We start from the raw sequence: 17,277 nt of genomic DNA, 5'->3' as shown, positions 1-17,277 counted from the left end.
TTGCGTATTTCAGGCATGAACCTCCTGACAGGATCTAATTAGATGGTGGCTTTCTACCGCGCCCTCCTAACTACGTCACACGGTGATATACCACCCTAAACTATCTCGCGACGGGGATCGCTAGAACCCACCTCTCCTCCGAGACCCTTTTCTCCGTCGCTCGCTTCCACCATTGTGAATTATTCCTTCAAACGGGACTGGCTCCACTCCCAGCCCGGCTACTAATTTAATTGAATTCCAAGTATGACTATCAATGTGTCGATAACGCAACATTCTAATGAATTAACCTTAACTTGCTCAATCGATTGTGTGCCAATTATGGTATAATTATTATGAGGCACGTCCCAATACCTTGAGTTTAACTTTTAATTTTATACACCGAACTAGGTTGCCCGCCCCCCTTCTCTGTCCTGATGAAGACCACACAGCAAGGGCACAACCAATCCCTGCACTAGAGGGTCGAAACGTCGACAACCACCTACTTCACCATCAACTTCACTCCAACATTTATTTCATTCATTGTTATATGTGAAGTATGACTCTTTAATCCAATTGTGATGAACCTTCGGTCCACTACACTGTATATAACTCGGAAATACAGTCTGCTTAATTCATTGATTTTACTGTCACGTACTTCTGTCTATCACCTTATCCTCACCTGAGCACCTACCACTACCTCTCCCCCTATTTTTATTCCTCTCGGGGCACTGTACAACCAATTGCATTATTGATTTGTTCTTCTATATATTCAGTATATCCAGTCCCGTTGTGAATAAAACAATGTGGACTCATTTATTGTTTGTGTAATTTATGGTTTGATATTTTTCACATCACTTCACACTTAAGCTGGGACCCCTCCCTCTTAGTACACCATAGTGAGGCGGCTGGTGTCCACTGAGCAAGTAGTACCTGATGTATTCCATCCGGCCGTGTTGGCTGACGGCACTCTGAGCTCCAATCCTGTGGCTCAGGTTCCCTTTGAGTGGGGAGGAGTGAAAGGCCCGTTGAGAGTTGCGATAAGCCCTGCCTTACCAGTGGACTGTCTGCTAGGAAACGACCTGGAGCAAACCGCCTGGAAAGAGGTGGAGTTTAAGGCCCACACTGAGATGCTGGGGTTACCAGGATGGACTTGCGTGGTCACGCGGTCCATGGCTGCCCGGCAAGGAACTCAACCCGGGTTGGAGCCTGAGACATCTGCCCAACCCAATGCTGGTCCTGAAGAGGAGGATGTTGTGAAGGACACACCTCGTGTGATGGATGGGGAGCCTGTGGAGGTACCCCCGGAGTCCGTGGAGGTGGATGTTGTTCCTGTGGGGGACTTGCCGACCCTTGCCGAGTGGCATGTGGAAGGAGGGCTTACCCGGGAGGAATTCTCCCGGGCGCAAAAGGAGTGCCCCACGCTTGAAGGCATGCGGCGACAGGCTAAAGCACAAGCGACCGATCAGGAGACCGGCAGTTTTCACGTGTACTGGGAGGATGGCCTTCTTTACAGTGAGCCTTAGGTTCCCGTGAATGGATCCTCGAGGGCCTTAGTGGTCCCCCAATGCTACCGGGCCTTCTTATTGGAACTGGCGCATGAAATTCCTTTGGCTGGACACCTGGGCCAGGACAAAACCTATGCGCGGCTGGTCCCATTTTTTTATTGGCCCAGGATGAGGGTTGCCTCTGACACTTACTGTAATACCTGCAAGACTTGTCAGGCCAGTGGCAAGACTGGGACTAAAGTGAAGGTCCTTTTGGAACCGCTCCCGGTGGTCGGGACCCCTTTTGAGCGGGTCGGAATCAACATCGTTGGGCCGTTGGACCCTCCGACCTCTGCGGGACACCGGTTCATCTTGGTGTTAGTGGACCACACCACTCGGTACCCGGAGGCTATCCCTCTGAGGACTGTCACTGCACCTGTGGCCCTGATGGGGATTTTTACCAGAGTGGGATTCCCCAAGGTGGTGGTGTCAGACAGGGGCACGAACTTCATGTCGGCCTACCTGCAGGCCATGTGGAAGGAGTGCGGAGTGACCTACCGGTTCTCCACTCCTTACCACCCCCAGACTAACGGGCTCATAGAGCGCTTCAACAAGACCTTGAAGGGGATGATCCGGAGCCTGCCAGAGGACTTGAAGCAGAAATGGGACATCCTCCTCCCTTGCCTGCTGTTTTCGTACCGCGAGGTACCACAGAAGGGAGTCGGATTCAGCCCCTTTGAACTGCTCTATGGCCATCCCGTTAGGGGCCCCTTCAGCCTTTGTCAAGGAGGGGTGGGAGAAGACTTCGAAGAAGCTTCCATGTGATGTTGTCAGCTACATGCTGGCATTCCGCAGCCAGATGGCCAAGCTATGGAAGGAAGCCTCAGACAACTTGGAGGCTAGTCAAGCCGTCATGAAGGAGTGGTATGACCGCAACGCTCGGACAGTGGAGTTGGACGCTGGACAGAAGGTGTGGGTCATGGAGCCTGGGGAGCTTAGTGCCCTCCAGGACTGGTGGACTGGTCCGTACGAAATTGTGGAGCGTCGAGGTCAGTCTACCTATGTCGTTGACTTAAAGACCCCCCATCAGCCCCATCGGGTGCTCCACGTCAACCGCCTGAAGCCTCACCATGAGCGATCTGAGCTTGCTCTCCTCCTGGTGACGGATGGGAGCGAGGAGGAGGAGAGTGAGCCTCTTCCTGACCTTCTGGTGGCCCAGGAGAAGGATGGTTCAGTGGAGGGAGTTGTCCTCTCCCCATCCTTGACCTCGAGCAACAGAGGGACTGGCGCCAGGTGTTGGAGCAGTACGCCTTGTTGTTCTCCATCACGCCTGGAATTACACATCTGTGTACCCATGATGTGGACACAGGGGACAGTCCGCCTGTAAAAACCAAGTCTTACCGGCTGTCCGATAAAGTCAAGCACAGCATCCAGGGTGAAGTGGCCAAAATGCTGGAGCTGGGGGTGATCGAACCTTCCAGCAGCCCTTGGGCTAGTCCAGTTGTGTTGGTGCAGAAAGCGGCTGCACCGGCCACCACACCAGAACTTCGGTTCTGTGTGGACTATCAAGGATTGAACTCTGTCACCAAGACAGACGCTCCCCCGATCCCAAGGGCAGATGAGCTGATTGACCGGCTGGGAGCAGCCCGGTACCTCAGCACCATTGATCTAACATCAGGGTACTGGCAGATTGCCATGGCCGATGGAGCAAAGGAGAAAATAGCGTTCTCCACCCCCGAGGGCCACTTCCAATTCAGAGTGATGCCCTTCGGACTCAAGAATGCTCCAGCCACCTTCCAGCGGTTGGTGAACCAGGCGCTGTCTGGCCTGGAGTCCTTCTCAGCGGCGTACATGGATGACATAGCTGTCTTCAGTAGCTCCTGGGAGGACCATCTGCAGCATCTCCAGGAGGTACTTCAGGCCTTGCAACGTGCTGGCCTGACCATCAAGGCTAGCAAGTGCCAGATTGGACAGGGATCTGTTGTCTTCCTGGGACTCCTGGTGGGTGGGGGTAAGGTGCAACCCCTCCATGCCAAAATTGGGACCATCTTGGCTTGGAGCTTTCCTCGGCCTCACTGCACTGGCTATTACCGCCGGTTCGTCAAGGGATATGGTACCATCGTAGCCCCCTTGACTGAGTTGACGTCTAAGAAGCAGCCACGAAAAGTGATCTGGACGGCTGCTTGCTAAGAGGCATTCGAGACACTGAACCACGCGATGTGCACCGCTCCGGTGCTTGCAACACCTGATTTCACAAAGGAATTCATTGTGCGGACGGACGCCTCTGAGCATGGCATAGGCGCTGTGCTTTCGCAACTCAACAACGATGGCCAAAACCAACCTGTGGCCTTCATCCCCAGAAGACTCCTCCCTTGGGAACGGCGATGGAGTACCATCGAGCGAGAAGCCTTCGCTATGGTCTGTGCCTTGAAGAAGTTGAGGCCATACCTGTTTGGCTCTCACTTCCTGATTCAAACCGAACCCTTCCCCGGCTCATGCAGATGAGAAACGAAAACCCCAAGTTGCTAAGGTGGTCCATTTCCCTACAGGGGATGGACTTTCGGGTGGAACATCGGCCCGGAGTTGCCCACGCCAATGCTGACGGTCTCTCCCTGGTTTTCCGCCTTAGTGACGAGAACTCCCTAGAGGCTGGGTAGCTCTCCCCACTTTCAGCTGGGGGGGGACGCATGTTAGACCTGTCAGCCTTAGGGTGGTCTTTCCTTTTTTTCCGCTTTTGCCTCATTTTTCCCACCTTCTTTTTGGTTGGCCTTAGGTCTCTGGGCACCTTCCCATTCCTAATCAATGCTAAGGTGCAGGTGCTCTCTATTCTCCCAACAAGGCTGCCATTGACCCCTGCTACTGCAGCGTGGTCTGTTTAGACACACTCTAGTAGCCAGGAGCTGGCTGGAACCCTTAAACATTGTTGCAATACCAGCTTGCCTGCCTGCCCATAGCTAGAGTGAGGCAGCTCCTGGAACCTTCCAGAATAGGGGAGTGGTCACCACCTGCCCACTGCCAACTACCAACTGCCACTATAAAAGAAAAGGGAGGGAAACTCTCCAGTCAGTTGGGGCATCACTTACCTGGGGGACCCTGCTCAGGAGACGTAGGCGGGAGGGCCAAGTAAGGAACCTTTACCACTGGGGGTGACAGGGTTTAGGCGCTGCCCACCAAGCTGTGTGAGGAACACTGAACTAGCCCACTGATCTAGCCCGGCGGGAGGGGAACCCAGGAACCATCTGAAGTGACCTGCTGAGGAAAGCCTTCAACTCACCACCCCCCCTCCTCAAGAAGCCAAGATTCTAATACCACAGAAGGGCGCCAGAACCAACAAGCACCAGGAAGAAGCCTCCCTGCACTATCCAGGACCACTGGGGATAAACCAGGTATTGGGCTGTGTCACCTCTGCACCCTGTTGCCATAACCTGGGGCCCCTGCGCTGCCCTGCCTTATCCCTTCTGCTGTCCTACTCTGCCTAAACTGTTAGCCAGCCTGAACCTGAAGTGAAATGGGCTACCTGTGAAGCGCTCTTCCCCCCTTGGAGCTAGAACGCTGACCTGCCTGAACTGGGACTGCTTATCCTGCTCAAGCGCTGGGTCCATGAGGAGCGCTAGATTCCTGCCTCCTGTTGCTGGCCGAGGCGCTGTGGTGATTGTCCCCAAAGCGCCGCGAGGACTGAGTGCCTCTACTGCTAGGCGCTCCCTGCTGGTCCCCTGATGCGCGTTATCACAGAGGGAGCCGCACAACTCACCGCCCCAGTCCAGGAGCTCTGTGAGCCTCGCCTTTGTTGTCGCGGCCCGGCGCGATCCCAGGGACGCCGGCGCCGCCTTTCTCAACCCCTCGGCGGCTCCCGGAGCCAGGCGACTGCCGCCGCGAATTCCTGACAGGCCGCAGTCGGCCTCGCTAGGCCCGAAGCCTCAAACTCTCCTCCCGTGACGGGGCATTGGAATTGACTCCGCCCCGCCACGCTCGGATTGGCCACCAGCGTTGTGTCCCCGCAGGCCGCGCTGCCATAGGAGGCTGCGGGAGCACCTCTGCCCTCATTGGATCCCAGGCCCTGCCCCCAGCGCACCTTCAGGCCAATTGGTTCCCGGGCCTCTGACGTGCTTGTGGGCCCGAGAACAGGACGCAACCCTTCGGAGGACTCCAAGGAGCCCTCTCCGCCTATCTATACCCTCGGGGCCGGCCCTAGCATCGGCGCAGGGCCCCGTGCAGTCCTGCGGGGCCCCGTAGCCGTCCCCATCAGTGAGACACTCCAGGGGGCTTCTAGGAGGGCAGGAGCCGACCCCCCCCTCCCCTCCAGCAACCAAACCTCCGAAAGGGCCCGAGGAGGGCTGAAGGAAAGAGGTAAAACCCCCCGGGGAGGCCCCGAGATTGCCCCTCCCGCGCGGGAGACTGTGTTGGGCCCCGTCGGCCCCCCATTGTTGTGGAAGGGTCACTGCAGGAACGCCAGGCCCCTAAACTTACCCTAGCATTGCGGAGGCCCTAGTAACTTTTGAGCCAGAGGAGAACACCCCTGCTAGGAGTATGGTAATGGCTAATGTAGCCGGTATATACAAAATGTTTATCTTTGCCTAATGCCTTGGTTAATGTGGCCTAACGAACTGTTTGCCCTACCTAGAGGAAGTGATTACCTCTGCTGAACGACCCTTTATAATCCTCATGAAATGTTTTACTCCTACTTAATGGTCGGTTTACTTTTGTCTAATGCAAAGTTTCCTGGATGCCTTTAGTCACTAAATGAAATGGTTGCTTACATAAGGAAATGGTTATGGATGCTTAATGCAATGTTATTTAAATGTATTTATAAAGAATTCTTTGCAGGTGCTGACTAGGAGCAAGGCTGTTGCCAGGCCTACGGTTATTTAATATTTAATAATTTTTTATTTAAGCATTTATGGCCGAGTGATGAAACACCTGTGCTTTTAAGGGCCGATAATAAGTTATTACTACTGTGATTTTTGATTGCCCTGATCTTGATCTTAGATAAAACTTACTTATTTGAAGACCCCAGTTCCTACATAGGGGCTCATGTCCGGTCTCAGTGGCGAAGGAATGAGTGTGGGACGGTGTGTCCATGGTGCCCGAAACCCAGTCTCAGGGCCTGGAGCGTTCCTTAAGGGAACACCAGGTTGAGGAGGATCTCCTAGTGTCTGTTGAACGGGGAGTGCCTGTAACCGGGCCTCCATCAGTGCTGGTGTCTGGCAGTGCCACTCCAGTTGTACATATGAATCATCTAGCCTGACTAGTGTAGTTCCAATAGAACCCTGTCATGCAGGACCTAGGCTGTTTACAGATAACATATACTGTGGGTCTGGTGGCAGACTGACTCCGTACACCCCCGCTGCATATATTAGCCTTTGGGTGAAAGGTTTAGTCCATAAAAGGCTGCAGTCCTTATAAGGCGTGATGTACTTATAAGGCATTCTGTCATTATTTGGAGTTATGTCCTTATAAGGCTCGTTCATATGAAACAACGGAAACTGATGTAGAGAAAGTATGCGATGTTCCTTGGAGCTATATTAGGGTACCGATATGAAATATAACATCTGTTCTTACTGGAGCTGAAAAGAGCTAATTGATATGAATGAGGTGGTTTTGTGTGTTCCATGTAGAGGTAACACCAAGTCCCTATATCATTCCATCTCCCATTTACCATCCCATTCTCCTTTCCCTTTTGTGTGATCAGTTGAATGGTCCTTTACCTGTCCATCCTCTTCTTTGGTGAAGAAGTTGACTGAGAGAACATTGTGAATGTGTGAATGTGTGACGGCTCCTTGACTGGCAAATGCTATGCTGTGCAGGGACAGTCATGTGACAGCCGTGCTCTTGCACTGGAGAATTATAGCTGACGTCCACCTTTATGCCCTGATTTTGACAGACTTATCCCAAGTTCCCTGCAGTTTTCCATGGACACGTTCCACAAGCTTTACCTGACCAAATGTATCCATGACAAACCCTGAGAGTGCAGTAGTGTTAAATTGTTTGCAATGCCCGTTAGATCAGAAATTTAGTTTTTGTGCAAAATCAAATCTACAACAAGACTTGCAATGAAGGTGTCTGTGGTGTCACAATGTCGCCACTATGTGATGTTCATGCCTTGCTAATATGAAATTTGAGCTCTAATTTAGAATGAGTTCTACTTTGTAAATGGCATTCTATGTTTGGAATGAGAGTTCTAATTAGGAAATAAAAGAATTCCATTAGAATGCAGATTGGAACCACACTTCTAATTTGGATAGTCAGAACTGAGTTTGGAATGCAAATTCTACCCTTAGAATGCCTCTTGCGCAAAACATAAAATGTTTTTTCAGGTTCAAGCAGCAGCTGTGTATGATGTCTAAGGTTCATTTTGTGAGTAGTAATGAGCGGATTCTTAGGCTACAGTTTTGTTGGGCACCTCGTCGCCCCTGGGTACCCAGAACTTCCTTCTATTGACTGAATGGGTGCGATGCTCTTGAAGCTGTGTAGAGTCACACAAGGAGTCTATGGCAAGCCGGGGCAGCACAGAGGCATTCACACAGATGAAGACTCAGAGCCCAGCCATAAGGCCACTGCCAGGCTCTGCCAGTCAGTGCAGAAGAAAGATGCAGGGTGTCTTCTAATTCTTTGATGCCACCCTGCCATTTGAATACCTGAATCACACCTGTGAAATGGGCAGAGCAGATAAGAGGAAACAGAATGAAATGCTGTACATTCCTGTGCAGTGCACTAGGTCAGTCTCACCAGTTCCTTAACAGATTCTGTTACGATGGGTTTGAAGGACATTCTTTTTGGCAGCGACATTGAAAGATGACTATTGGTAATTATTGACCTCAGTGGCTACAACATCTGCAGAATAATCCAGACAGAGAGAAATTCTGAAACAAATCCTCTGACAGCTTCTGTCTGTCTAGGAAGGTTCAAACTAAAAGTCTGCATGCAATAAGAGAACACAGGAAACCTTAATAATTAGTTAATTGTTTCTGACTTCCTTCCCTCAATCTTTTGGTTCTGTGATGTCATGTTACAGACGGGCTTACTCCTATCAACATAATGTAACACTGGTCTCTCCATGCAGCCATAGCCAGTGATGCCTGTAGTGTGAGTGTAGTGTGTGGGCTAGTGTATGAATGGTGTGAATGCGGTGTGAATGGGGCACTCAGACTGACAGGAGCTTGCCTGGTTCCTTCAGGGGGAGAAATCAGGAAGCAAACCTTGTGCACGCAGCAGCCAGTGAGAAGGCAGTCAAATGCACTATGACGTGGGGGTGCAAGGACCAGTCGGTGTGGTATGGCCAAATAAGAAGCTGTTTCCCGGGTTCTCAAGTAGGGAAATTGAATTTTGCCCTGAGCTCAACAAACCCGTAGCACTGCCCCTATCTGGAGCTGGACACCGGATCTCTGATCTGATGAGAAGCAGGGTAGCCCCCTGAATGACGTTGTGAATGGTGTGAATACAGCCGCGGCCGGTAGTGGGAGTACCGGCCAGGCAGTGACGTTGGGAGGGGGAGGGGCAAGGTGGGGGGTAGTAATGTATGGATTACGGAGTTTAACAGGTAAGTAAACATATACATAAATAAAACAAATTTTGTTGCGTGCACTGCATCAGCAAATGCGATGCAGTGCGCGCAACAATTTTTTTTTTTTATATGTTTACTTACCTGTTAAACTCCGTAATCCATACATTACTACCCCCACCCTGCCCCCCCTCCCCACGTCACCGCCTCGGCCGGTACCCTCACTGCCCCGCTGCTGGGTGAATGTTCAGTAGCAAAGGTCAAAACCTTGGCGTGGTGCTTCTGCTCACAAGTGTACCCATGAACTTGTGCTAATTTGACCTATTTTGGAGGAAAGTGGATCGTGCATTGGCTTTGATTTCTTTGTCTTTCTGTTCTGTGTTTTTCTCCGAACTGCTTTCTTGTCCTTTCATGTTGCCTTTCTCACTTTTACTTTCTAAATCTCACTTCATTCTCTTCATACATTCTTTTATTCCTTCATTGTTCAATTTTATGGGTTTTGCCTACTCATTTGTTTAGTCTTGTATTTTATTCTTTCATCCTGTATAGGCTTCCAACTTTCCTCATTGCTTTTTTTCTATTTTGTATCTTGGACTTTCTCTTGTCCAGAACATTTTCTTTTCTCATTCTTACTGTATCTGTTCTCTTATTCCAACTTCCATACTTTCTTTTTATTTCCTAGTTCTTCTTTATGTTGTCTTTATTTTATCCTTTCTAACATTTTATGTGTTTCCATATTGTTACTTTTACCACTCTTTACTTCATTACTTTCTTGTATCAATACTTCATGTCTTCAATTTTACTCAACGTTCTCACTTTATACCTGCTGTTTTGTTTCTCGTCTTCTCACTCTGACATATTTTTTATTTCATGGTTGATTATTTTCAGTGCAGTTCACAATTTGTTTTATTTTAGGTGTTTCTTTTTACAAATGGGACAAAGATATCTTAATTTGTTAGGGGATGACTTTTGAATCACCAATAGAATGGGGGGCCTAGAAGATGTGATAGCAATTTTAGATGTTGCCACTAACTTGTAAGCAGTGAACCCTATCCTGGCACCATTGAGCTGTATATTATATCTGTTCTGCATCTTACCAGAGTAGCTGTTTGAGTTACTTGAATCAAGATGGAACTGGACAAAAGGACCTACTTAAGACTTTGTGTTCAACAGAAGTAGAAAGACACTGAAAGATGAGACCAAAATTAAAAATTTGAAAGCCCTGCACCTGTCCTTAGAGGGGACAGTATCTGAGAGGAGCTTCTCGGCACTGCAAGAACTGTGAGGTATAAAGAGGAGTGGAAAGTAAACCTTTGAGCTATTCTGGGTCTGCAGTGAAGGCGGCCACTTACATTTTTTTTATTGAATAGTCTGCTTTGATTTTTAGACCATGTGTAGAGTCTTATTGCTGTAATAAGAAATGTGTACAGGTGTTGGAACCTCTGTAAAGCAAGTCAGGATTAGGCCCTGATACAGTATCAAGGAAAAAAGCATGGTAAAGCCAATCGGTCTGACACTAGCTGGCAGTCTTTTCATTTTGCCAATTCTTATTTTGTTTTCTTATTTTTGTTTTATAGTAGGGAGTGTTTTTTTTCTTACTCTCACCACCTTTCTTACTTCTGTTTTCTTTGTCTTCCACCTCGGTTCAAACCTGGTTTGTTTGTGTTTGCCTTCAGAGAGGACGTAGTCTGGAAGTTCAACTGGATGGTTCTAATGAGGAGCAGGGTCAAGACTGATTTGCCAAAGGCAAGGTATAAACCGAGGTGGCACGGTGAGCAAAAGAACCATTAACGGGGATGCTACCCGCATGAGTGCCTGTGGTTAGATTACTTTCATGCATTCCTCCCATCACCTTTTGAGAGAACTTTACATGGACCAATTGTATGAAGCCTATATTTTCAATCCTAGAAACCCACATAGCCATAAGTTGAAAATGTTGCTTCAGTATATTCATAATGATTTTGATATTTGGAGGGGAACTGAGAAAACCTTTTGGCATTTGTTTTATCTCTCAACAACTGTAATCCTGACTTACAGATCGCACTCGAATGCAGAAATAAAAAGACAATTGTATGAGAAAAAGTATCTTAAGATCAGGACAAAAAACAAAGAGTTTCAATACTGTCTAATGCAAACCTGCCCAGTAAAACTCAATCGCCATTTGTTAGCTTTCATTCCAGGGCGGTGAGAGATAACTTGTCCTTGTTCTGCTTCTCAGGTTTGGTGGATGTGATTAATCATGAGTGACGTCTTGGATTGAGATTCCTGTGTGATAAAGTGTGGTTTCTGTATGGTAGAAGTATGTGGTCTTGCAGGGGAGCCTTACAGTGCAATACTGATAAAATATGCAAAGATGGAACCCGGGTACTGTCTCAGTAGACCTGCTCTCAGTGTACTCTCTAAGTATACCTTCTATCAGTCCTGGTGGAGTGACAAGGAGCATACAGGCTACTTAGAGGAACAATTGTGAAGCTTTTCCGCAACATGAACAATAAGTTATTGACACACATTGAGAGGATTCCAACACAACTTTAGAAAAATGTCTCTGATTTTGATATATTTTTAGATACAAAAATGAAATCAATACATACAGTATGACCAGAGCTATCAGTTTTCAAACAATAAATTAATCAATACTTTGCAATGCGAAAAATATTAACGTTATGTTCAGTGGGAAAACACATATATGCAGTTGATACTTTAAAGGGTGAGTTCAATGGAACCCACTCGGAGTTAAGGTCTCTGAAGGTCTAAGAACAGTTCATAGTAGCTAGCACAATTTTACTTCTTTAAAGTGAATGAGGTGCAGAGGTGCACTTTCAGCTGTCAAACGGAGCTGTAAATCAGAATTGCGGTGTTGAAATAGTTACTTAAGCACAATGGTACTTGCATGTGTGAGTTGAGCAAAACCCTTTAGAATTAAAGCAAGGAGCTGGTCCTGGACCAATCTACCTCGCTCGGGGGCTCGGGTGTAGAAGTGCTCTTGGCTACCTGTGGTGCTGAACAGGATCTGTGGCCAGAAGAACTGGCAGGTGTCCCAAGAAAGGGTAAGAAACACATGCAAGATCTTTATGATGGAGCCACAGGAGTGGTTGGTTCTTTGAGCAGATATATCTCTGCTTTCTAAGCATTCAATCAAGCAGGTTGTCATTGAACTTAAAACCAACAAGCCTTGGTATCTTCAAGCACTCTGGTTAGAGAAATATTTATCCAGAGAACCAGGGGAATGGTGTAGAAAGCTGAGCCCCTGAGGGTTGGGACAACAGTTCCCAGAATTCACCTACACAAGGACTTGGAGCAGCCATGTCAGGTGGCTTGGGGTGCAAGACTTTAAGGTTGTGGACTTTGCAGTTTGTGCCTGCCAACTGCAGGGGACTAGATCCTCTAAACCAAGGGAGTTCTTGTGATGTCTGGGGTTTGTAGAGGGGTTTACATTCCTTTGCTAACTAAATTCTTGCCATGACCAAGTTGAAATCCAGCGAGTACAGGGTGGCTACCACAGGTGCACCTCTCTTATTGGACTCCTACTATGTTGTGTAACGGGTTTCTTGGTATCATGATCAACCTGAGGTTCTGGTGTCTGGGGTGCCCCTTGAATCCTAGATTTTGAGAATGTTAGAGGGTGTGAGGTCTAATAGCCATTTGGAATCATGTCCTGTGGCTAATCCATCTCAGTAGTAACAACATCCTGATGTTGAATGTCACTAAAGTTAGTCAGAACCTGTTTCAGCCTAAATTCAAGATTGCCAGAACCATCCTCAGCGGTTCACCTCAGCAGCCAACCCATGGAAGTGGGGTCAGCCTTGTGGAGGTGCATGCCTCCTGCATAGCGAATTTCCCGTCTGCCCATGAAATACAGTGCCTGGGGCAGGGGAAGGGTTGGTCCTCGAGCTGGGGACTGTTAAATTGACCAGTGTCATGAATGAAGCCTATAAGGCTCACTGCATTGCCAGTTAGTTGGACTTGGCCCTCTTCCCTGATATTGTTTTGCTTTTCGCTCCCCTAATTCAGGATGTCCCCCCATCGTAACAAAGTTGTATAGGCCCTGTGAGGTTGAAATGCCCTGTGTAATATTAAAATCAGTGCTAAGGTGCAGGTGCTCTCTTCCCCCAACATGGCTGCCACTGACCCCTGCTACTGCAGAGTGGACTTGATAGTAGCACCCTAGTTGCCAGGAGCTGGCTGGAACCCTTAAACATTGTTGCCATACCAGCCTGCCTTCCCTGCCCATAGCTAGAGTGAGGAAGCTCCTGGAACCTTCCGGAATAGGGGAGTGGTCACCAACTGCCATCTCCGAGAGTGGTCACCTGACCAGGGACTATAAAAGAAAAAGGAGAGACACTTTCCAGTCAGTTGGGGCATCACTGACCTGGGGGACCCTACGCAGGAGACTTAGGCGGTAGGGCCTAGTCAGAAACCTATACCACTGTGGGTGACAAGGTTTATGCGCTGCCCACCAAGCTGTGTGAGGAACACTGAACTAGCCCACTGATCTGGCCCGGCGGGAGGGGAACCCAGGGGCCACCTACAGTGACCTGCTGAGGAAACCTGTCAGCAGCCTTCAACTCAACCCCCCTTATTCAAGCAACCAAGAATCTGCTTCCACAAAAGGGGCGCCAGAACCACCAAGCGCCAAGAAGAAACCGAACTGACCAGGACTACTGGGGATCAACCAGGTACTGGGCTGTGCCATCTCTGCCCCCTCTGTTTGCACCTGTGGCCCCTGCGCTGTCCTGCCTTCACTGCCTACCCAGCGCTCCCCTACTGTGCCCCCTTGAGAAGCGCTGAGGTCCTGGAAGCTATTGTGCCTTGAAGCGCTGTACCTGAGAAGCGCTATTACTCAGACTGCCCGCCCTGCTAGAGCTGTGTGACTGCCCCCATAGCGCGTGTCACCCAAGCGATGGGCCCCCAGGAGAAGCGCTGCGAAGCCTTGCTAGCTCTGTGCTTTGAAGCGCTGAGGAGAAGCGTTGGTGGCACCACTCACCGCCGCGGCCTTTGCCGCCCCGCCAGAGGCTCAGGCGCCGTTCGCGGCCTCTGCAGCCCAGAAGCGCCGACCTCATCACCCCCACGGTGGCTCCCGGGGGCCAGGAGAGGGCTGCCGTAAATCTTAGTCAGGCCGCGATTTGAGGAGAAGGCCGCGCTAGGCCCTGTAGCCTGTCTCCACCATCATGTGACGGGGGCGTCGTCCTGGATCCCGCCCCATCAAACGCCGCACAGCCATTAGTCCTGGCTGGCGCACCCCCATTATCTGCGCCCCTATTGGCCGTGAGAGCCAGGTCCTTCCTTGTCATCCTTCCCATTGGTGCCCCACACCGCTGACATCACGACAGGCCCGGGAACCAGCATCTTCACCATCGGAGGGCTCCGGAAGAGCCTGAGAGCCCCTCCGAGCTGTTACACCCTCGGGCCGGCCCTACCATCAGCACGGGGCCCGTGCCGCCCTGCTGTGCCTGCAGCCAGCCCCTCTCACCCCGAGGCCTGCTGACATCGCCGCAAGGGGCCAAGGAGGCCTGAAGGCTACAGGAGGCCCGAGTTCGCCCCTTCCCCTGGGGAATACTGTTGTTGGGCCCCGTTGGCCCTGTGAAATCCTTCCCAAGTACTGGAACTGTCTCGGAGCCCCAAGAGACACCTTTGAGGCCTAAGTTGGTCCAAGTTAACCCCTGGTTGGGGAAAGTAGTTGGTTACAGGCGACTGTTAGACCCTACTACCAGGAGTGTGGTGATTGCCTTACATAATGTTACTCCTGAGTAAGGAAATGTTTATACCTGCCGTAAGAGAAGGTTCACTCTGATTTAAGGATGTTGCCTAGTTTTTAATCGAAATGTCTATCCTGGCCTGATGTAATGTTCATACTGCTTATTTATTGAGAAGCTGATTGCGGCCTCATGCACCAGATCTGCCCCTGCTAAATGCTATATTGATGGAGGTTTCCACTAGTGAATTTCTTGCAGGGGGTGATACGATATAATTTTGACAAAGAAGGTATTACCGTGTATTTTCTTACAGGTGCTGACTAGGAGCAAGGCTGATGCCAGGCCTACAGTTATTTACTATTTATTATTTATCTATTTATCTATTTATGGCTGAGTAATGAAAAGTATACTCTTTTAATGGAATGCGAATTGAGTTAAATCTACCTTGATTACCTGATCGCCCCGAATGGTCTATCAGCCGTGACCTTAATCCAGATAAAAGTACATTGTTTTAATCAATCTCACTGGTGTGGTCTCAGTCATTGTGTGTGTTACCTGTCTCAGTGGATGTGTGTGCTGTGAGGTCACTTTACGCCTAAGCTTCGGGTGCCTACCCGCTCGGGCCAAGCTACCCCCCGGGGACCTGGTGACCACAGTTCAATTCACTAGTCATCATATGTAGGCGGAGGTGTCACGTCCTGCTCACACAGGTCCATTGTCTCTGACCTCCGGGAGCAACACCATCTTCCAAGCATGAGGTCAGACTTATGTGTGGGCAGCAAGGCTTCGAAAATTCAGCCAAGGCATGGGAACACTGATTAAATTAGGTGGGCACTTTCTGAAGTGTCACCTAAGTAGACGCTGGTTACACCACAACGCCACCAGTGTGTCAAGGAGTAAAAAAGCACACACTTGAAAGAAATCAGCTGGGCCATCATAGAGCTGGACATAGAGGTAATGTCCCAATGCCTGCCCATGTTATCCGATGGGGCAACAATCACTTGCGATGGAATTACGTTTAGAACACTACCACATGGCACTATTTTAATACTGATAAATATGATGTTGATATACAACAAGATATGCACACAGACACTCCCCAAGCAACCTCCAATCACTATGATCGACGAGGCATAGAAAGGAGACGGACCACAGGATCTGGCCTCAGTTGTTCTTTAATGGCACAGGTAAAATAACAGCAGCAATTTACGCGTTTCGGGCTCGCGGGCCCTTGATCACATGCAAATTGTTACTTCATTTACAATTATTATATATGCTGTGAGTACAAAAGACACGCCCCCTGAGTCAAATGGCATCAGCGATCACATGATCATAGACATAGTAAATAAACTAGTAGTTCTTTATGAGTTGCCATGTATAGAGTGCATAAATGCAAAAACAGTAGAAGAAAATGGAGGTGGCAAGATAAACAATTCAAGATTTTAAATCGTATAAGCTTTCACATAACGGCTTAAATGCTCATTGCTGAGTATATATCTACAGCGAACTGGTAAGCCCAGAATCTACCCGGATAAATCCTTTACTTGCTCATCCCTCCATGGTTAATAATAAACTTTAACCATCGTCAGTATTTCAAAACACTAAATTAGCAATTCAGGGGAAATGTAAAAAACATTATAACGTGCAAAAAAACATTTTTTTAGTTTTTTAAAAAATATGCGATCTAATGTAAACATCACATAACATTTTTATATATATATAATTAGAAGTAACTCCATAACCAATTGTGCAAAAGTAGCTGTGCAAATACGAAAGTGCAAAGAATTTTCAGAATAAAGTGCCACGTGAAGGATGATGGGATATAGAAACTGTGTTAAAAATGTTGATGACAATATAAAATCCAGGAAAAAACCTAAATTCATTGTTAAAATCACATATAAAGTCACAATTCTAAAAACACCCTATTACATCCAATATATAAAAAGTGTGAACACCATATAAAATCAGGAAGAGAGAGCAGAATTTCATTATATATACAACAAGATGATGAAGCTATTTAGTGGGGCAACAGGGAACCTGACTGCCAAATAGAATTTTAATCAGAAACTAGAATATCAAGTGCACCAAGGCCGGAATTTCAGATAGTACAATACTTGGTGGTAGGGAACCTAAACACCAGTATTGTTCCGCCTGGGCCAAACTCAAAAAGCAGGGCATATACTATCCAGACATCACTTAGTAGCCACAAGAGCTGAACCGCATGTACAAAACACAGATGGAGTTCTAAAGGAAGGTATACATGTCCTCAGAATTATTCAAACCATTAGGCCATTTACTATCGAATTCTAGGATCATGATAGTCTCCAACTGCCTCAGCTTCTGTTCCCTGTTACCACCCCTACGCAATTTTGGAACAGCACCTACTACAAAATACGATAGGCAGGCCACGTCATTATTGTGTTTTTTCTTAAAATGGCGTGCCACCGGGTAGGTGGGGTCATTGTGCAGGATGGCTCTGAGGTGCTGTAGGATCCTGACGTGCACCTGCAATTTAGTACTGCCGATGTAATTAAGGCCGCAGGTGCACGTCAGAACATATACTGCAAAATCAGTTTTCCAGTTGAAGGTGCCAAAAATGGGAATATCTTTTTGTTGAAAAGGC

The sequence above is a fragment of the Lissotriton vulgaris genome, chromosome 10 (genome assembly GCF_964263255.1).
Source record: "Lissotriton vulgaris chromosome 10, aLisVul1.2, whole genome shotgun sequence".
NCBI lineage: Eukaryota > Metazoa > Chordata > Amphibia > Caudata > Salamandridae > Lissotriton > Lissotriton vulgaris.
This window is presented reverse-complemented; position numbering follows the sequence as displayed.